Genomic DNA, 17,803 nt, shown 5'->3' with positions numbered 1-17,803 from the left:
ACTAGTAGAATTCCATAGTACAATAAATTTTGAAATTAAATAATTTAAGTAGAAATATTGCCAGAAATTAGCATTTCTAATGTGAAAACTGTTCTAGAGGTATGTGAACCCCAAAATAAAAGGAAATGCTGCTGAAAATTCAAAATTTGAGTGTATAACTTATGAAAAAATAATTATATTCCTGGCACTGAGAGAAGAATTTATTTAAGTATTTTTGAGATTAAAATTATTGTTGACTGTGATTCTCCTCCCCCATGTGGCAATAATGGCTTATCAAACGGGAAACATGAGCTCTTTCTCTGAATTCAAGACTTTTAGCTGACTCTATTAAGCATTAATGCTTTTCATGGGACTTTTCTGGCATGTAAGAAACTCAAAAAAGGCTCTGTAGCAGCAGCAGCCAATTCCACTTTTAAAAATTGCTCAACAGTTCTCCCATCATGGTCTCAGGAAAACCAAATATGCAGAACAAATGATCTACCCGATTAGAATTCATTATTGGAGAGTCTCAAGCAGCACTTCTGCTGAGTTGGCACAGAGCCACCTGCTCTAGTGCCTTATCATGATTTTAGAGGGTTTCTCACTAACTGTGATGTGGCCCTGTGAAAAGAGGAGGGAATAGTGTATCCTGCAGTGCTATGTCATGAAGATTGCCAGTTACAATGAAGTTTGGAGAAAATCATAATCTATTGTGTTGTTGTGTTAACTATACCATGAAACATTGAACAATATAAGAGATAAGCACTTGGGAATATTCCAAACACTTTCTCCTTGAACTGACTGATAGTGACTGGGTGCTGGGCAAGTCATATTAAAGTTATCTATCCAACACCTGGTGAAATTGCAGTGTATACAGACAGAGTCAATGTACAAAGTCTATTTCAACCATCAATTTTCTTTGGAAGTACTAAAATGTCACTATTGCTTTTTATTCTTTTAGTCTAGAGGAGTTCACTCTTGTATTTTCTAACCCACAATTGTATGAAGTCTACTCTTTTTCTGTGTCATACTCAGGAGGAAAAAGTTTTCTTCAAGGGAGTTTATTGTAATAAAAACCTTTTAGATTTACTGTTAAAAGATCCATTATGATATGTTACCTGACTTCCATTTCAGTTTAAAGTTGTTCAGAATCTTAAATATCTTTTAAGTCTTTATGGATAGGATAGAAAGTATGTTTTTGTACATTCCCAGATAGATCATTTAAAATTTAAGTAGTACTTTTATATAATGTAAGTCACTCTTATCCGACTTGCTTACTTACATTTCCCAATAGGTGTCATATTTTTTAAAAGTGTGTAATCTGTAGGAAATATAACTTTGTAACTTATATTGTCTGCACTGAGATTTGTCTTCACATTGCAATCTGGCAGTAGGATTATGTAGTCATCAGAGCACACCAGTGATTGCATTTCTTTATACTATTTTAAAAGAAACATTCTTTGCAACTCTTAAGATCTTTTCTCCACAATTCTGAGGGATGGGAAAACAAAAAGCAAAATCAAAACACATGGGCTTCAAAAGATATAACTTACTAGCATCAGCAGAAAATATGAAGATAGATCCTTTTGTTTTTGTGGACACATGCTGGAAGACAGTCAGATGCAGAACACTACAGAAATTATAGTGAGCAACATTTGAAATGTGAAATAAATTCATATTTCAGAGATTATTTTTGATCTGATATCAAAATTATTATTTGAACTTTTATTTTGTTTCTATATTATTATGAGATCTGAATTTTTCAATTTTAATGGTAATCTCCATGCACAGTAGAATAAACATATTTCAAAAAAGATCACAATCCAAATTAAGAATTAACCGACTCTTTAGACAATCCGATGACCCTTTCTACTGAAAATATTTAATTATTACAGTTCTTACATCAGGAATGTAACTAAAAGTAATTGTTTTTGTAAAAGATGCTTATCAACAATATAATCAAATGTCTACCCATTTGCTGTCATCTCTAGTAAGAGGAACATTCAAATATCTGAAAATAGATCTAAAACATACACATATGGTAAATGAGATTAAGATTTTCAAAAGTGTGTCTAAATAACATTCTAATTGTAAGTCATTTTTATGTATGTGTATATGTATTTTTCTTAACAAAGTAAAATTATATTGCAAAAACAGATTAAAAATTTTATTGTGCCATATTACAGAGGAGTGTATAAAAACTTATAATTTCATAAATATTCAGTAAACACATACTTTTCCGCGTTCTAAATGCCTCATGGATTTGCTTTTCATTTAGGTATTGAATCCACCAGGAATTTCTTTGTGTTTTTGGTTCTAGGTAGGAGTTAAATTTCATTGTTTCCATATAGAAAACTGATTTTGCCAGCAACTTTTATTGAAATGATCAACGAATCATTACTGCTATCCTTTACCATCTCTGCCATAAAGGAAATGTCCATATATGCATAGGTTTATTTGGGGAGGTATTCCTTGGCATCCTGCATTTTCATGGTCTTCATCAGTTTATAAATTTCTGCTCAAAAACTTGAGATTTTAATTGAGACTGAAATAAAACTATAAATAAATTGCAGGAAGAATGGCACATTTATATTACTGTGTTTTCTAACCCATGATGTAAAATATCCTTTTTGCAGGTTTTTTATATTTGTATTCTCTGGAAGAATTTAAGTATTGCATATATATTATCTTATTTGAAATTTAGCTTTTTAAATCACAAAACATAAATTTTCATTTAATTCAGTTTACAAATATTCTGTTTTACACTTTGTAAACCCAATAACTTTTAAGATTATCATATATACAACCCATATGAGATTTTAGTGTATACATATATATCACATACAATCTAATATTGCATATGGTATATATACAATTACATATATATATCTATACACACGCACACACACACACACATATATATATGTGTGTGTGTGTGTGTGAATGAGTGAAGATAGTGTAACATCCCATTTCTTTCTCGATTACCAATCACACTACTGTTCATTTAAATGTAATCTATGTCTCTACCCTCACCTCATCCCTGACTATAGAATTTTTTCTTTTGCTTTTCTGCAGTACAGTTTCCTTTTTGGTGTAGATTTTTAAAAATTTGCTCTATTTGAATTTGTTGGATTCCTAAACCTGTGAATTGCTAGGTATTCTTAATTATGGAAAAAAAAAAAAAAGATGTGTCTTCCATGTCATTAACTGGATTTACCCCAACTCCCATTTTTCTCCTGAGACCAGCTATGTTTTAGATGCTTTCAATATTTTTCTACGTTATTACCCTCTTTCAAATTTTCTTTTATCTTGATCTCTATATGCTTCATTCTGGATAATTCCTGATCTATCTTCCAGTAAACGAATTCTATCTTTTGAGTTGCAAAATATTTACAGTGAGCTTTTAATTTTAGATATTGCATTTTTTACTTTCTAGGAGAGTCACTTTTAGGTTCGTTTTTATGAAAACTGGGTTCTGCTTATTTATTTCCTTTAACATGGCAAACATGTGTTAATAACCAGATTCCATTAATTATCTTTAAATATATAATTTGGCTATTGTTTGGAGAATTGATTGATGGAAATAAGTTGAAATTTCAAAGATAATTCAACAAATACACATAGAATTTTAATTTTAGCAGTATGGTTGACAAAATACTCTAAAAAACTTTCTGCTCAAATACAACATAATTATGAATATATTACCATAGGAAAATAACATGCTTTTTTATAGAATTGATCCTCTGTTGAGAAACCGAGTGAACACTTCAAGAATAAATAGAAAAACAATAAGACAAGCTAAATTAAAATGAGAACCATAGCTGTTAGGTCATGCACTGTTTGATTTGTGTCACCTTTAACAAAAGGAAACATAGAAATGTAATTTATGCATACATACTGTTCAAAGAAATAATGTATAAAATCATCTTTACACATACAGAAAACCACTGTCTCAATTTTTTTAAAGTCCTTAGCAAACTAGAAATAAAAGAAATTTCTTAACCTAATAAATATATTAAAATTTTAACATTTGTAATATATCATAAGCAAAATTGGTTTATATTTATGGACAACTTTAGAATGCCTACTGACAATGTATTTATGTTATTTTCATGGGAAGGCCTAGCAAATAAAATAAAACAAGATTTTAAATATGAGACTTTGAAAATGAAGGGACAAACCTGTCATTCCTCAAAGATGGTGTGACTATCTACATAGAAAAAGTCAAAGTAATCTACTGAAAAAAAATTAAAGTTTAGAAAAAATTTATCAAGAGTGGTGTGATAAAAGGTGAATAATCATACATTTGTAAAAATTACATTTAAAAGATAATATAGTTTTTAAAATTTGATAAATATAAAAATGTACAGTTCTTTGATAAAGCAAAAATATAATTACTGAAAGGCATTTGAAAACAAATTAAATAGAATATGCCAAATTAAAATAGAGAATCAATAATTAAAATTTTTGATTCACCCAATTATATCCATAACTTTATTGCTATGCCAATCAAAATTTTTATTATTTTGTACAAATTGACAAGATGAGTCTACGTATTTGTGGAATTACAAAGGACTAAAGATTTCTAAGTATCTCCTGAAAGAAATATTGATATTGGAATGAACTGCTTCACCTGAGACCAAGAACTATTATAAAGCTAGTATAATTGGTACAGCAAAAAAAAATGAACTGTAATTAGGACAGTTCATTTGACAAAGAACTCATGATATTAACCAATACAACCATTCAGAAAGGACAGGAAAGGTCTCATGAAAATAGGAAAGTTCAATACCTGAACATAGAAGAACAAATCAGATTGGGAAGTCTGCATTATTTAACAAATTGTGTTGAGCTCATTGGAATGAAATAAATGAACCACGTCTCTACCACACTACATTCAAAAGAAAGTCAATACTTAGTATGGAAAACAAATCTTGAAAAGTGTTATAAAACAATTCTGGAGATATTAGTAAAATAAAGATGAGAATGATTTATTTTTTAAAGCCTGAGTGTACTATTTTTTCTGAAAGAATGGAGGTACATTTGCCTACATTGAAATTAAATAGCTATTTATCAAAGGACACCATAAAGAAAAAAAGAAACTATCAACTAAAAAATATATTCACAAAATATAAAACTGAAAAATGACAATTTTATCAAAATGTGTAATGAGGGAATGTATTCTCTCACCAGGTCCACAAGGGGGTGTAGCTTTAGGGGCAAGAACTTCCCAGCTCTCTCCATCCAGGAGATTTAACGGTTTATGTTTGAATTTCGTGGGTGCAGGAAGAAACTAAGGGTCAATCAGTCCAGGGAAAGTTTAAAGGAACTCCTTTCATTGGCCAGAGGAACTTGGCAAGGTGGGAATTTCTCCCAGGATAAATTTCCCTGCTCCTTCATCCACACTGGCTTCCAGCTTTCTGGGATCCCCTCCACATAGTGGGAGCTCTCTTTCCTCTCTTGGATTTCCCCTCTGGAATCACCTTCCATGCCCTCTTCTTCTCTTTTCTCTAACTAAATAAAATTACCTTTCTGCAGCACTTCTTGGGTCCGATATTTATTTTTACGAGCTTACTGCACACCTGCAGCAGTCCCTTCTCTTATTCTTAAGAGGGTGGAGACCAAGAACCTACAACATTCTCTTAGAGGAACTGTGCCTCACCAGCACCCAAAAAAAACCGGTTACAATAATGCATACAAGTAAATGAGATAGTCACCAAAACATAGTAGAGAAATGAAGAAAAGACATGAACAGAAATCTCAGAAAAGGATAATATAAATGGTAATTATTTACATGAGAAGATGCTTATTAGTAGTAATTTAGAAAGAAATAAGATTCCAATAAATTAATTCTTTACAACAAAAGAGTAGCAAAAGTTTAGACAAGTTGACAGTAATTTATCTTTGCTCCTCACAAAAGGAATAGGTTTAATGTAATCAAACTGGCATCCAGTAGGATTTCTTGGGGAACTGAGCGATTTTGAGGGTATTTGCTGCAGGCAGGCTGGAAAATTCCACATTGGCAAAAATTAGACCAGCTTTGGTGAGATAGAGCTCATGCTCTGTGTGCATTGTGTCTGTAAATTAATAAATGTTAGACAGTAGTGAGAGAGACTGATTTTCCATTGTGGGAGTGGACATCAGTCTTTGGATAGCCAGCCTCAAAAACTGTGACAATAATATCCTGTTGGTTATTAATCTTTACCCATGAATTCTGCAAAGTGTTGGCCACTGTTTCACATTCTTTTGGGTCAAGCCACTCTGATGGGCACTTCAGTTTTTCTACAATTTCAGTAATTACATCCATTTAGCCTCTTATGTTTAAGAGCTGTCACCTGGTCTGCCATTATGAAAATCATTTTCTTCACTGATATTTCAGAGCTAACTTCCATTTTAGCATTTCCTACAAAACAGCGCCTGTAGGGCTTCTCTATGTTGTTAATGAGGATAGGAAAATCTTGCTTGCTTTGGGTAATAGAGCCAAGTGATAACTTTCAGTACAAAATAAATTCTTTCCAACATTACTGTCCCCCTGAGCCTTTGATCCCTTCCTTAATACTATTTCGAGAAAGTTCTAGCATCTTCTTTTACTGAACGCTGTTCTCATGGCTAAGCATCAAAGGTCCACTGCAGCATAAATAACTTTCAGCCTCAGATGTTCCTGCCAGAATATAGAATGCTGACTCATTGATCGTTTTCCCCTGTCAAGAAGTTCTCCTTCTCTAGCCTCCTATTCTCTACTCTTCAGTCTAGTCAGGCAGACATAAGATTATAAGATCCATTCTTAAAACTACTTCCTTTATTCCTATTGAAACATATTATGCACAAATTATGATTCAGTTAGTATCTAGGACTTTCTTATGTAAGCAGAGACTGTACATCCCTGCCTGGTCTCTTCTCAGCCCTGAATGTGTTTATTAGCCTGAATCATGACAGGGCATCATCTTGAAAAGGGCAAGTAAAATTTTTAGAGACATCTACCTTTGGTAAGAACCTCTGAGGAGCTCAAGTGATGGAGAACTGCTTTCTTCCATTATGTTGGTGCAAATGTAATTGTAGTTTTTGCCATTAAAAGTAATATTGGGGCCAGGTGTGGTGGCTCATGCCTGTAATCCCAGAACTTTGGGAGGCCCAGGCAGGTAGAACAACAGAAGTTAGCGGTTCATGACCACTGCGTTGCTACTAAAAATAGACAAAAGAAAAAAAAAAATAGCCAGCATGGTGGTGCACGCCTGTAGTCCCAGCTATTCTGGAGGCTGAGGCACAGGAATCGCGTGAACCTGGGAAGCAGAGGTTGCAGTGAGCCGAGAGATTATGACACTGCGTTCTTTCCTAGGAGGCTGAGTTAGACTCCATCTCAAAAAAAAAAAAAAAGTAATATTGGGGCCACTTCTGCCAGAAGGAAGCTTCAAAGGAAACTGTGGTTTAAGATTCAAATCTTTCAGTCTTTCCTTTTCCACATTTGTCAATTTTATCCATCTGAAATGTCTGTTAAACAGCAACTGCCGTTGTCATTTTTCCTCCATCATAGTTATTTTAATTTCATGCTGTTGGTCTATTTGTAATTTATAATGCATTTTAGTATATTTTTCAAATATACCTTCCATCTCCTATCTTTCATGTTGGTTCTACACTACAACTTACCTCAGTTAGAGAGTTTTTCTTTAAATTATTATATTATTTAAATTTCAGTGACTATATTTTTAAAAACTTAACCATAGTTATAAATGCACAGAACTAAACATCTAAGATATAACTTCCTTTTTATAACAAAAGATAGACCCGTACACCTTCCCAATCCTGATCATTATGCTATTATCAGGAGAGGGTTAAATTATAAAATTTTGACAAATTTTTAATTTTTACTGCTAAGTAGTTTATATAGCTAGTTTATCTTTTAGTTGCTAATAATTAGTTATGTTATATTGCATCCCCTTACTTTCTATACCACCTAACTCCAAATACTAAATTTTAATTAAATTAATGAAATGTTAAGATCACTACAGGTTATATAAATATTATTCATTACTATGATTACTTTATCATGCACTATTTTATTATTTATGGTTAATGCTGATTTTTTATTTGCATAAATGTTAAAGTTATAGTTCTTTTATTTCCAGTTACTCCAAAAATCTAATATGGTGTTTCTAATATGCTCTAGACAACAAGGAACATCAGCGTAGCCTTAGAATTTTGTTTCATATACAAATTATCTGAGCCTCACTAAGATTTATTGGGTCATTGATACAGGGTGAATGTTTGTTTTCCCCCAAATTTATATGTTGAAATATTAACTCCCAATATAATGATGTTAGAAGGTAGGACCTACAGGAGGTAATTTGGTCATGAAGGCTCTGCCGTCATGAATGGGACCAGTGCCCCTATAAAGGGGACCCTAGTCAACAGTAGGCAACCTGGAACGGGGCGGACCTAACAGTGCTAGCACAATCATCTCAGACTGTTAGCCTCCAGAACTATGAGAAATGCATTTCTGTTTTGCATAAGATATCTAATCTATGATATTTTGTTACAGCTGCCAGAGCTTATTAAGACAGTCAGAAATGGAATGGGGCCCAGTATACTCTTTAAGAAAGCCTCTAAAGGAATTTTTTCACGTTCATTTTTCCTAACGTATTCCTCAAAGCTCAAATTGATCAGAAGTGTTTTAAGTTTCTGCCCTTTACTTCTTTCTGCTGCCATCTGAGCTGATTTTTAAAAAAAATAAGTGCATGCAAGACATTCAAAGACTTCCATGTGCTATCATCCTTAATCCTTATTAAGCCTGTTGACTCCCAGATCCCATGACTTCCACTCCCTTCTCTTTTGTGGTTAATATTTTTGTTTTACTAAATCATATCCTCTGAAAATTATCTAAATATGTATTGAGTTCATGCATGGGAATAATTTTATTAAATTTAGTTTGTTTTTGTTTTTAGAAGTATAGCATTCTTAGTTGAACAACCAACTCACTCAGAAATTTGTAATATTGCTGTATTGTTTTCTAGAACATATTGACCTTATAAAATCAGAAAAGATCTTGATTTCAATCATTTATTTGTGTTCCTGGAAGTTGTTTAACTTCTTTCATTTTACCCTGATGCTTTATGTGATATTATTGTCAGAGGTGTTTGAACCAGAGAAACTCTATCTTGAATAGGGACTAGGTAAAATAAGGCTGAGATTTGCTGGGCTGCATTACCAGTTGATGAGACATTCTTAGTAACAGGATGAGACAGGAGGTCAGCAAAAGATATAGGCCACAAAGTCCTTGCTGATAAAACAGTTTGCAGTAAAGAAACCAGCCAAAACCCACCAAAACCAAGATGGTGATGAAAGTGACCACTAGTTGCCTCGATGCTCATTATGTGCTAATTATAATGCATTAGCATACTAAAAGACACTCCCATCAGCACCATGACTGTTTACAAAATGTCACGGCAACATCAGGAAGTTGCTTCATATGTCTAAAAAAAAGGAGGAACTCTCAGTTCCAGAAATTGCCCACCACTTTCCCCGTAAACTCATGAATGATCCACCTCTTTAGTGTATAATCACTAAATAACTCTAAGTATACTCCGTGTAGCAGCCCATGTGCTGCTCACCCTATGGAGTAGCCATTCTTTATTCCTTTGCTTTTTAATAAGATTGCTTTCAATTTACTCTGTGGACTCACCCTGATTTATTTTTTGTGCAATATCAAAGAATGCTCTCTGGGGGTCTGGATCGAGACCCCTTTCTGGTAATATTATGATCATGTTACAAGTCAGATCATGTAACCTGTAACAGATTTTTGTTTGTTTCTTGTTCTGCCCATTTGGTTGTCTAAAAAAATCCCATTTATTGTTTTCATTATAAGTAATTTACACAGAAATAATATTTTACAATTACTTATTTTTTCAGATTTGAAAAGATAGTATTTCTATTGTTTTATGAGAATAAGAAGTTAAAATCTCTTTAATCATTTTAACATAGTTCAGGACACTTTTAAAATTTTATTGTATAACACAAATATGAGCAACATCTTTAATTATTTCTTTAACTCTTTCTATAACCTTAAAAAATCATTAAATCATATGTTCCAGACACAGGACAAATTACCATATTATGGAAAAAGTATTTTTTTTTCCAAATAAAGAAACATATGTAATATAATGATTATGAAACCTATCAATTTTTACTTTTTGTTTCTTCCAAAATAACATAAAATTATACATGATACATATAAATCATACGTATATATGTTCATATACATACATTTATACATATATAAATAGTGCCTATTACTGTTTTACAAACAGCCTCAAAATTTCGTGACTTAAATGGTAATGATTGAGTATTCTCTGTCATTTTGTGAATTGACTGCATGATGCTCTGGTAATCTTGCCTAAGCTAATTCCTATGAGTGTGGCCAGCTAGCTGCTTGGCTGGAGCTACATGCCTGAGATAGTTTTACTCACATGTGTGGAATCTCAGCAGGGGGATGACTAGGGCTTATTTTTCATGTGTGCCTTCATTGTGTGCTTCATAATAGCATAATGGTCTCAGATTACCAAAGAATAAGAGTTAAAAGTAGACAGTTCTCTTGACACTAAGACTGAGAAATCACCCTTCATTATTTCACTTCTTTTTATTGATTACTGTTATTCACAGGGACAGTTCAGATCCAAGCGAAGGGAAGTAGATCTACCAAATGATGGAACAAGCAAAAAAGAATTTGTGAACTTTTTTAATCCACCACAATTCTTACTTCCATTACTTATATCATCTTATGTAAATTTATAATCAAAGTAAATATAATCAAAGGTTTGTTTATATTTATTTTAATATAACATACCTATAACAATAGTTCATAGTGTGATACCAAAAATAAATGTTTGGAATGTGTTTATATCATATATGAGTTTTAGATATACTATACTCATTTAAGATGATACCATTTAATGATAGATTGTTTTTTGAAGAGAATCATGAAATATTCTTAAACGTTATTTTTTTTTTTTTGCTAACCTCATAAACATCATGTGGGCTGAAATAATGGGTTTCTATTTATTCAGAATTATCAATGTAAACAAAGTTTAATAAGTAAGTATCTTTGTGAATTGTGACTAAAAAAGTACAATATTGGCACCTTGGTAATCTATGTGTAATCAGAGCCAACATCAAGATCAAAGAAGTACTAATGCACTTCAGTAAGATATACGTAACTACAGACAATGGCAATACTTATTTCACAAATTATAGAGCTATGAGCCTTTGCTACTCCTTGCTGACATTTGGAATTTAACAAAAATGCCTTGTTAAAAAGCATTTATGGAATTAAAAAGTATATCTTTCTTTTTAGGGATATAAGTTAAACTCAATTTTATTGGCCAGACTCTGGTATAAGGCCATTTTAATAAAGGCATGACTAATCTTATCACCATCATCTAGTTACCGAGGATCACAATTCAACTAACTCATAGATAAGAAACAGCATTAGATATTCATAAAGAGGGCTGCAAAGCGAATCAACTCAAATGTTAAAGCAAAAGAATAAGTTACATGTTTTAGCCTTGGTTTTCAGAATTTGTCCCAATTGTTTCTGTGGGCCTAGAATTTTGCATTTATTAAGGATTGAATACAGACATTTTAATGGCAACTTTAAGACTTACATTCTATATTTCCATTTGGCAGAAATTTATTGCCTGCTATGTTCAAGACAATGTGTTAGGAGTTTGTATTGGTCCATTTTAACAGTGCTATAAGCAACTGCATGAGACTGGATAATTCATAAAGAAAAGAGGTTTAATTGACCCACAGTTCCACATATCTGAGAAGGTCTCAGGAAACTTACAATCATGGCAGAAAGGGATGCAGACACCTTCTTCAGAAGGTGGCAGGAGAGAGAAAAACAAAGAAAGAGCTTCCAAACACTTATAAAATCTCATGAGAATTCATTCGGTATCATGAGAATGGAATAGGTGAAACCACCCCCATGATTTAATCACCTTCCTCCCAGTTTAAGTCATTAGCTTAAAATTAATCAGGATGTATGCTGCACCTTCTCCCACCTCACCTTCCTGTAACCTCCAACAGGCAAGTGGCTAATTTCTCCGTTTCTCTCTCTCTCTCTCTCTCTCTCTCTCTCACTCCCTCCTCCCCTGTCTCTCATCGTGATAAGAACACTATTTGAGATCTACCCTCTTAACACATTTTTACATGTACAATACAATACAGTTAACTATGGCACAATGTTGTACAAGTGGCTTGTTTACTTATGGGCTTATTCAGCCTAAAACAATCTGCTTAGAATTAACAAATTCTAGTAGACCACTTCAACTAAAACAAGGGTATCATGAGCTTAAGAAATGAAAAATGAAAAAAAAGAGAAAGAAAGAAAGAAAGGGAGGAAGGGAGGGAGGGAGGGAAAGAAAAGACAATAAAAGAAGGAAGGAAGGAAGGAAAAGAAAGAAACAAAGGAAAAGAAAGAAAGGAAGAAAGAGAAAATCTCTTCTCCATTTGGACTATTGACTGGTAGGTGCCTCTCAGACCTATGCATAGGTACGTGACCCTATCAGATCTATACCTAAGATGTCAAAATCACCAGTGGTAACAAAGATATCCTACCAAATTATGATACAGAGATAACAAGAGTAATTAAAGAACTAGCAGAAGTAGAAGAGTTCAAATGGAAGTTTTGGAGGTATTCAGCAAGCAGTATAGAAAACCATGAAAATATTAAAAAAAAAAAATAGGATTTATGGATTTAGCAGTATAAATATTTTGTTCCCTAAGAAACTAAACTAAACATTTATGAGTATGTATTTTACATAATATCATTTTACATTGCTTACTGAGCAATATAAAGTGTTGATTCTCATCAAATAGTGTTCAAATAATTTTTTAATCTTTAGCAATATTTCTTCATCTTTCCTTGCTACCATCCTAATTTAATCTTTCCTTCATCCTTTCAAAATATATTGTCATAAATGAAAACACTTCTAGCAGCAAGGAAAGATCCTAGACTTGAATTAATATCTCCAAATTATTGTTGCATTACTAGTACATGTTCAAAGAAATGAGAAAAAATTTTACTACCCATTTGCATGGTGTTTAAATGACCATGTTTCATGTAGTTCCTGAGAGCTAGGTTCACTGAAGTCACTTTATAGTGTCTCCAAAAGAAAAATAAGAAGGTGAGGATTTACAATGTCTGCAAGTTTGAGCACTGAATATTTAGTTGATGGCTACGTTTGTGAACATTGCACTTAGCCTGTTGAACAGCAGTTAATAAAAGCATATAGTAATAATTGGAACAGAAATAAATACATAAACAGGAGCAAAATCATCTGGCAGCTATGGGGATAAGAGACTCTATGTGCACAAATTCAGTTTTAAGAAATGAATTTAAAGTTCAGTTAGAACATGTTTTGAGTTCTAGAATGACTGCTATCTGTGAGATATTCAAATAGTTTTGTTAACATGTCTAAGCCTCAATGACCTCATCTGTAAATGGGCCACAATGGAAGCTAATGCCTAGAAATTTTAAATTATTAAATATAATATGATAAATTGTACAGAGGTAGAGCTTAATGCCTGGCATTTAGTATGCAATGAATGTTAGATATTACTATTATTAGTTGAAGGGACCTTTTATGAGTCCATTTTCACACTGCTGACAAAGATAAACCAGAGACTCAGCAATTTACAGAAGACAGAGGATTAATTGAACTTACAGTTCCATGTGGCTGGGGAAGGCTCACAATCATGGGGGAAGCCTCACAATCATGGAAGAAGCCAAGAAAGAACAAATTATGTCTTTCTTGGATGGCAGCAGGAAACACCTGATAAAATCATCAGATCTCATGAGACTTATTCACTACCATGAGAACGGTATGTGGTAACCAACCCCATGATTCAATTGTCTCCCACCAAGTCCCTCCTACAACACATAGGAATTATGAGAGTACAATTCAAGATGAGATTTGGGTGGGGAAAGAGAGCCAAATCACATCATTCCACCCCTGGCCCCTGCCAAACCTCATGTCCTCGCATTTCAAAACTAATCATGCTTTCCCAACAGTCCATGGAAGTCTTAACTCATTTTAGCATTAACTGAGAAGTCTATGGTCCACAGTCTCATTAGAGATAAGGCAAGTCCCTTCCACCTATGAGCCTGTAAAATCAAAAGCAAGCTATTTATTTCCTAGATAGAATAGGATTATAGACATTGGGCAAATACAACCATTCCAAATGAGAGAAATTGGCCAAAACAAAGGGGTTATGGGCCCCATGCAAGTCCAGCATCCAGTGGGGCAGTCAAATTTTAAAGCTCCAAAATGATCTCTTTTGATTCCATGTCTCATAACCAGGTCATGCTGATGAAAAAGGTGGATTCCCATTGTCTTGGGCAGCTCTGCCCCTGTAGCTTTGCAAAGTACAGCCTCTCTCCTGGCTGCTTTCACAGCTGATGTTGGGTGTCTCCGGCTTTTCCAGGCACACCATGCAAGCTGTTGGTGAGTCCACCATTCTGGGGTCTGGAGAATAGTGGCCCTCTGCTCACAGCCACACTAGGCAGTGCCCCAGTAGGGACTCTGTGTGGGGGCTCCAACCCCACATTTCCCTTCGGCACTGCCCTAGTAGAGGTTCTGCATGAGAGCACCACCAATGCAGCCAACTTCTGAAATATAAGTAGAGGTTCCCAAACATTAATTCTTGACTTCTGTGCACTGCAGGCTCAACACCACGAAGAAGCTGCCAAGGCTTGGGGCTTGCACCATCTGAAGCCATAGCCTGAGCTCTAAATTGGCCCCTTTCAGCCATGGCTGGAACAGTTGAGACACAGAGCGCTAATTCCCTAGGCTGCACACAGCTCAGGGACCCTGGGCTTGGTCCACTTTTTCCTCGTAGGCCTCTAGGCCTGTGATGGAAGGGGCTACTGTAAAGACCTCTGTCATGCTCTGGAGACATATTCCCCATTGTCTTGGGGATGAACATTTACCTCCTTGTTACTTAGGCAAAAATTTCCACCCAGCTTGAACTTTAATTGATTTCTAACTGAGGTTTAATTGGACTTACAATTCCACATGGCTGGGGAAGCCTTAAAAGCATGGCAGAAGCTGAGGAAGAACAAATCACATCTTACATGGATGACAGCAGGCAAAGAGAGAATGAGGAAAATGCAAAATTAGAAACACCTGATAAAACCATTCAATCTCGTGAGACTTATTCACTACCACAAGAATAGTAGGGAAGAAACTGCTTCCATGATTCAATTATCTCCTGCTGGGTACGTGCCACAACATATGGGAATTATGGCAGTACAATTCAAGATGAAATTTGGGTATAGACACAAAGCCAAACAATATCAGACATCTTTCATAGTATTCCCAACCCATGTTGTTTGTTTAATGATGGGTTGTTTAACAAAAATAAGGTGTACACTAGTTTCAAAAGCAATAACTTTACTTCTAAAATCCTGTGTGATTATATTCCTTTAATTTCAGAAATATAACAAATACAAGTTTAACTGAATAAAATTAGTAAGTAAGTGAAAATCAGAATCTCTTCAATTTCTTTTGTGAACTAATTCCTGGGAAATTAATTTTTTTCACTTCCACCTGAAACTGGAGTTCTGTTAGCTTTCTCTGCCCCTGGGAGGTTATGAGTCCAACTGGAATTATTCATAAGTCACAAGGAACTCCATGTCAGACCTCCATAAGCCAAACACAAATCACTTATAGAAAATAGTACATATGCCAGGTTTGGTGTCTCGCACCTGTAATCCCAGCACTTTGGGAGGCCAATTTGAGCTGATTGCCTGAGGTCAGGTGTTTGAGACCAGTCTGGCTAACGGTGAAACCCTGTCTCTACTAAAAAATGCAAAAAATTTAGCCAGGGGTGGTGGTGTGTGCCTGTAATCTCAGCTACTCAGGAGGCTGAGGCAGGGGAATTGCTTGAACCAGTGAGGTGGAGGTTGCAGTTAGCTGAGATCATGCCACTGTACTCCAGCCTGGGTGACATAGCGAGATTCTGTCTCAAAAAAAGAAAATAGTACATATATAGATCATTTACATTTTACAGTCACCTCAATTCAATTGATTTAATCACTTTTTCTTGTAATTTAAATTCATGCAATTATAATCATTGTTTACTTTGATAAGGAGAGCTGTACCTTTCTGTTTAGATGTCAATGCAAAAAATCTATATATTTCGGGTCAAGAAACAACACAAACACAAGAGGCCAATGTATAAGATAATTTTGAAGGGAACCATTTGATCTTATTTACAGGCCATTTACAGAATGAACAATGAAGAATAGTTTATCATCTATGGTTGGTGGTGCATTTTTACTTAGGGCAAAGCTATAGGCACAAAGCAAAAGCCAGAAGTCTGGTTTAATCTTCCTTTCTTCCAGGTGTACAGTTTTATGAAGACCGTTTATTATGGAAAAAAGTAAGACTATGTCCAAATGTATTAAAATGACTATTCCGCTGTTTTCTTTAATGCCAAAGTCAGCTATTTAAATAGAGTTCAAAAAAGAAAAGCATTTTAGAAGTTTACAATAAATCATCTCTAGTAATAGAGCAACTAATTTCATTTTTCACAGTTCTTTCTAGCTGTGCAACTAAAATTGCCTTGTGTAAATTAGTATGAGATTTTTCTTGGGAGAAGCACAGCTTGAGGTTGTAGAAAACCTCTAACACTTATGTCTTATCAGCAATATGCTTTTCTGTTTTGCGATCACAAGTTTTCCTTCTGTCTCTTTTTTACTAAAAAGTCCTGCTGTTTTCCCCCAAACATAGCAAGTGTTATGTCCCCCTGGGCTACAATACTGAACATACTGACACACACTTGTTTCTGTTCCCTTGATGGTGATTTAGACTGAAGTGAGTTTATTGGATTTTTTCCCCCAAAACTGTGCCAGCATGAAGTGTTAAGCATTTTAACGTAACAGTATAATTAACATATATTTAAAAATACTGGATAATGTGAGAAAACAAACGTTTTAAAAATTATATATAACAGAATTTGTTGATATTAAATAACTCAACATCTTTTTATGTATAGTTACTGCTGTTTTGTAATCAGAGTTTAAATAAAATATTGTTTCACAATATATATACTCAACATAGTTGTACTTTTAAAGGAGCTTCCAATTAAATTCCATTTTTTGTTGATTTGATTAACGTTTTTATTTTTAAATATTTGTGTCATCTACGGCCATACCACCCTGAATGTGCACAATCTCGTCTGATCTCAGAAGCTAAGCAGGGTTGGGCCTGCTTAGTACTTAGATGGGAGACCATCTGGGAATACCAAGTGCCATAGGCATTTAAAAAATAAAATAAAATATTTATATGTCATTTTCTTAAAACAACTTAAAAATGTGGATATGGCTTACTAAAAATTTTACATAAGCTTAATCATTCTAGTTTCTCACAAAGAAAATATTATGATATATGTTGATATATAGCTTATAATATTAAAAGCATACTAAATTTCAAGCATCGATTTTCACACAAAATAGTTTATTAACATATAACACTTTATTGTTCTTACTAATCCTAATACCTAGTAATATTAGCATCTCTTATATTAACTGCTGCAAATGCATCTTTTCTTAAAGATGAAAAAATTATTTGCAAAAATTTAATGATTAGTTAAATTCTATTCTATAGGTAAATTTGATCAGTAGTAAGACCATTGCACTGAACAGCACTGAATGAACACTGTACAGTGTTGGCCGTACAAAATCTAAACGACATCCAAAATCTTATAGACTTGAACTTAGTATTTTAAAGTTAATAATTTAAAGTTATAAATCTTGGATATATCTATA

At 33.9% G+C, this 17,803-nt stretch overlaps 1 pseudogene; it reads left to right on the top strand.

Annotated features, from left to right (window-relative positions):
- The first annotated feature begins 17,176 nt into the window (after positions 1-17,176).
- Positions 17,177-17,295, top strand: LOC116551413 (annotated as a pseudogene).
- Positions 17,296-17,803: the final 508 nt, after the last annotated feature.

This window comes from Sapajus apella, unplaced genomic scaffold (genome assembly GCF_009761245.1).
Source record: "Sapajus apella isolate SASKATOON/1434 unplaced genomic scaffold, GSC_monkey_1.0 scaffold9, whole genome shotgun sequence".
Classification (NCBI taxonomy): Eukaryota; Metazoa; Chordata; class Mammalia; order Primates; family Cebidae; genus Sapajus; species Sapajus apella.
Note: the sequence above shows the minus strand (reverse complement) of the source record. Positions and strands in the feature narration are given on the sequence as shown.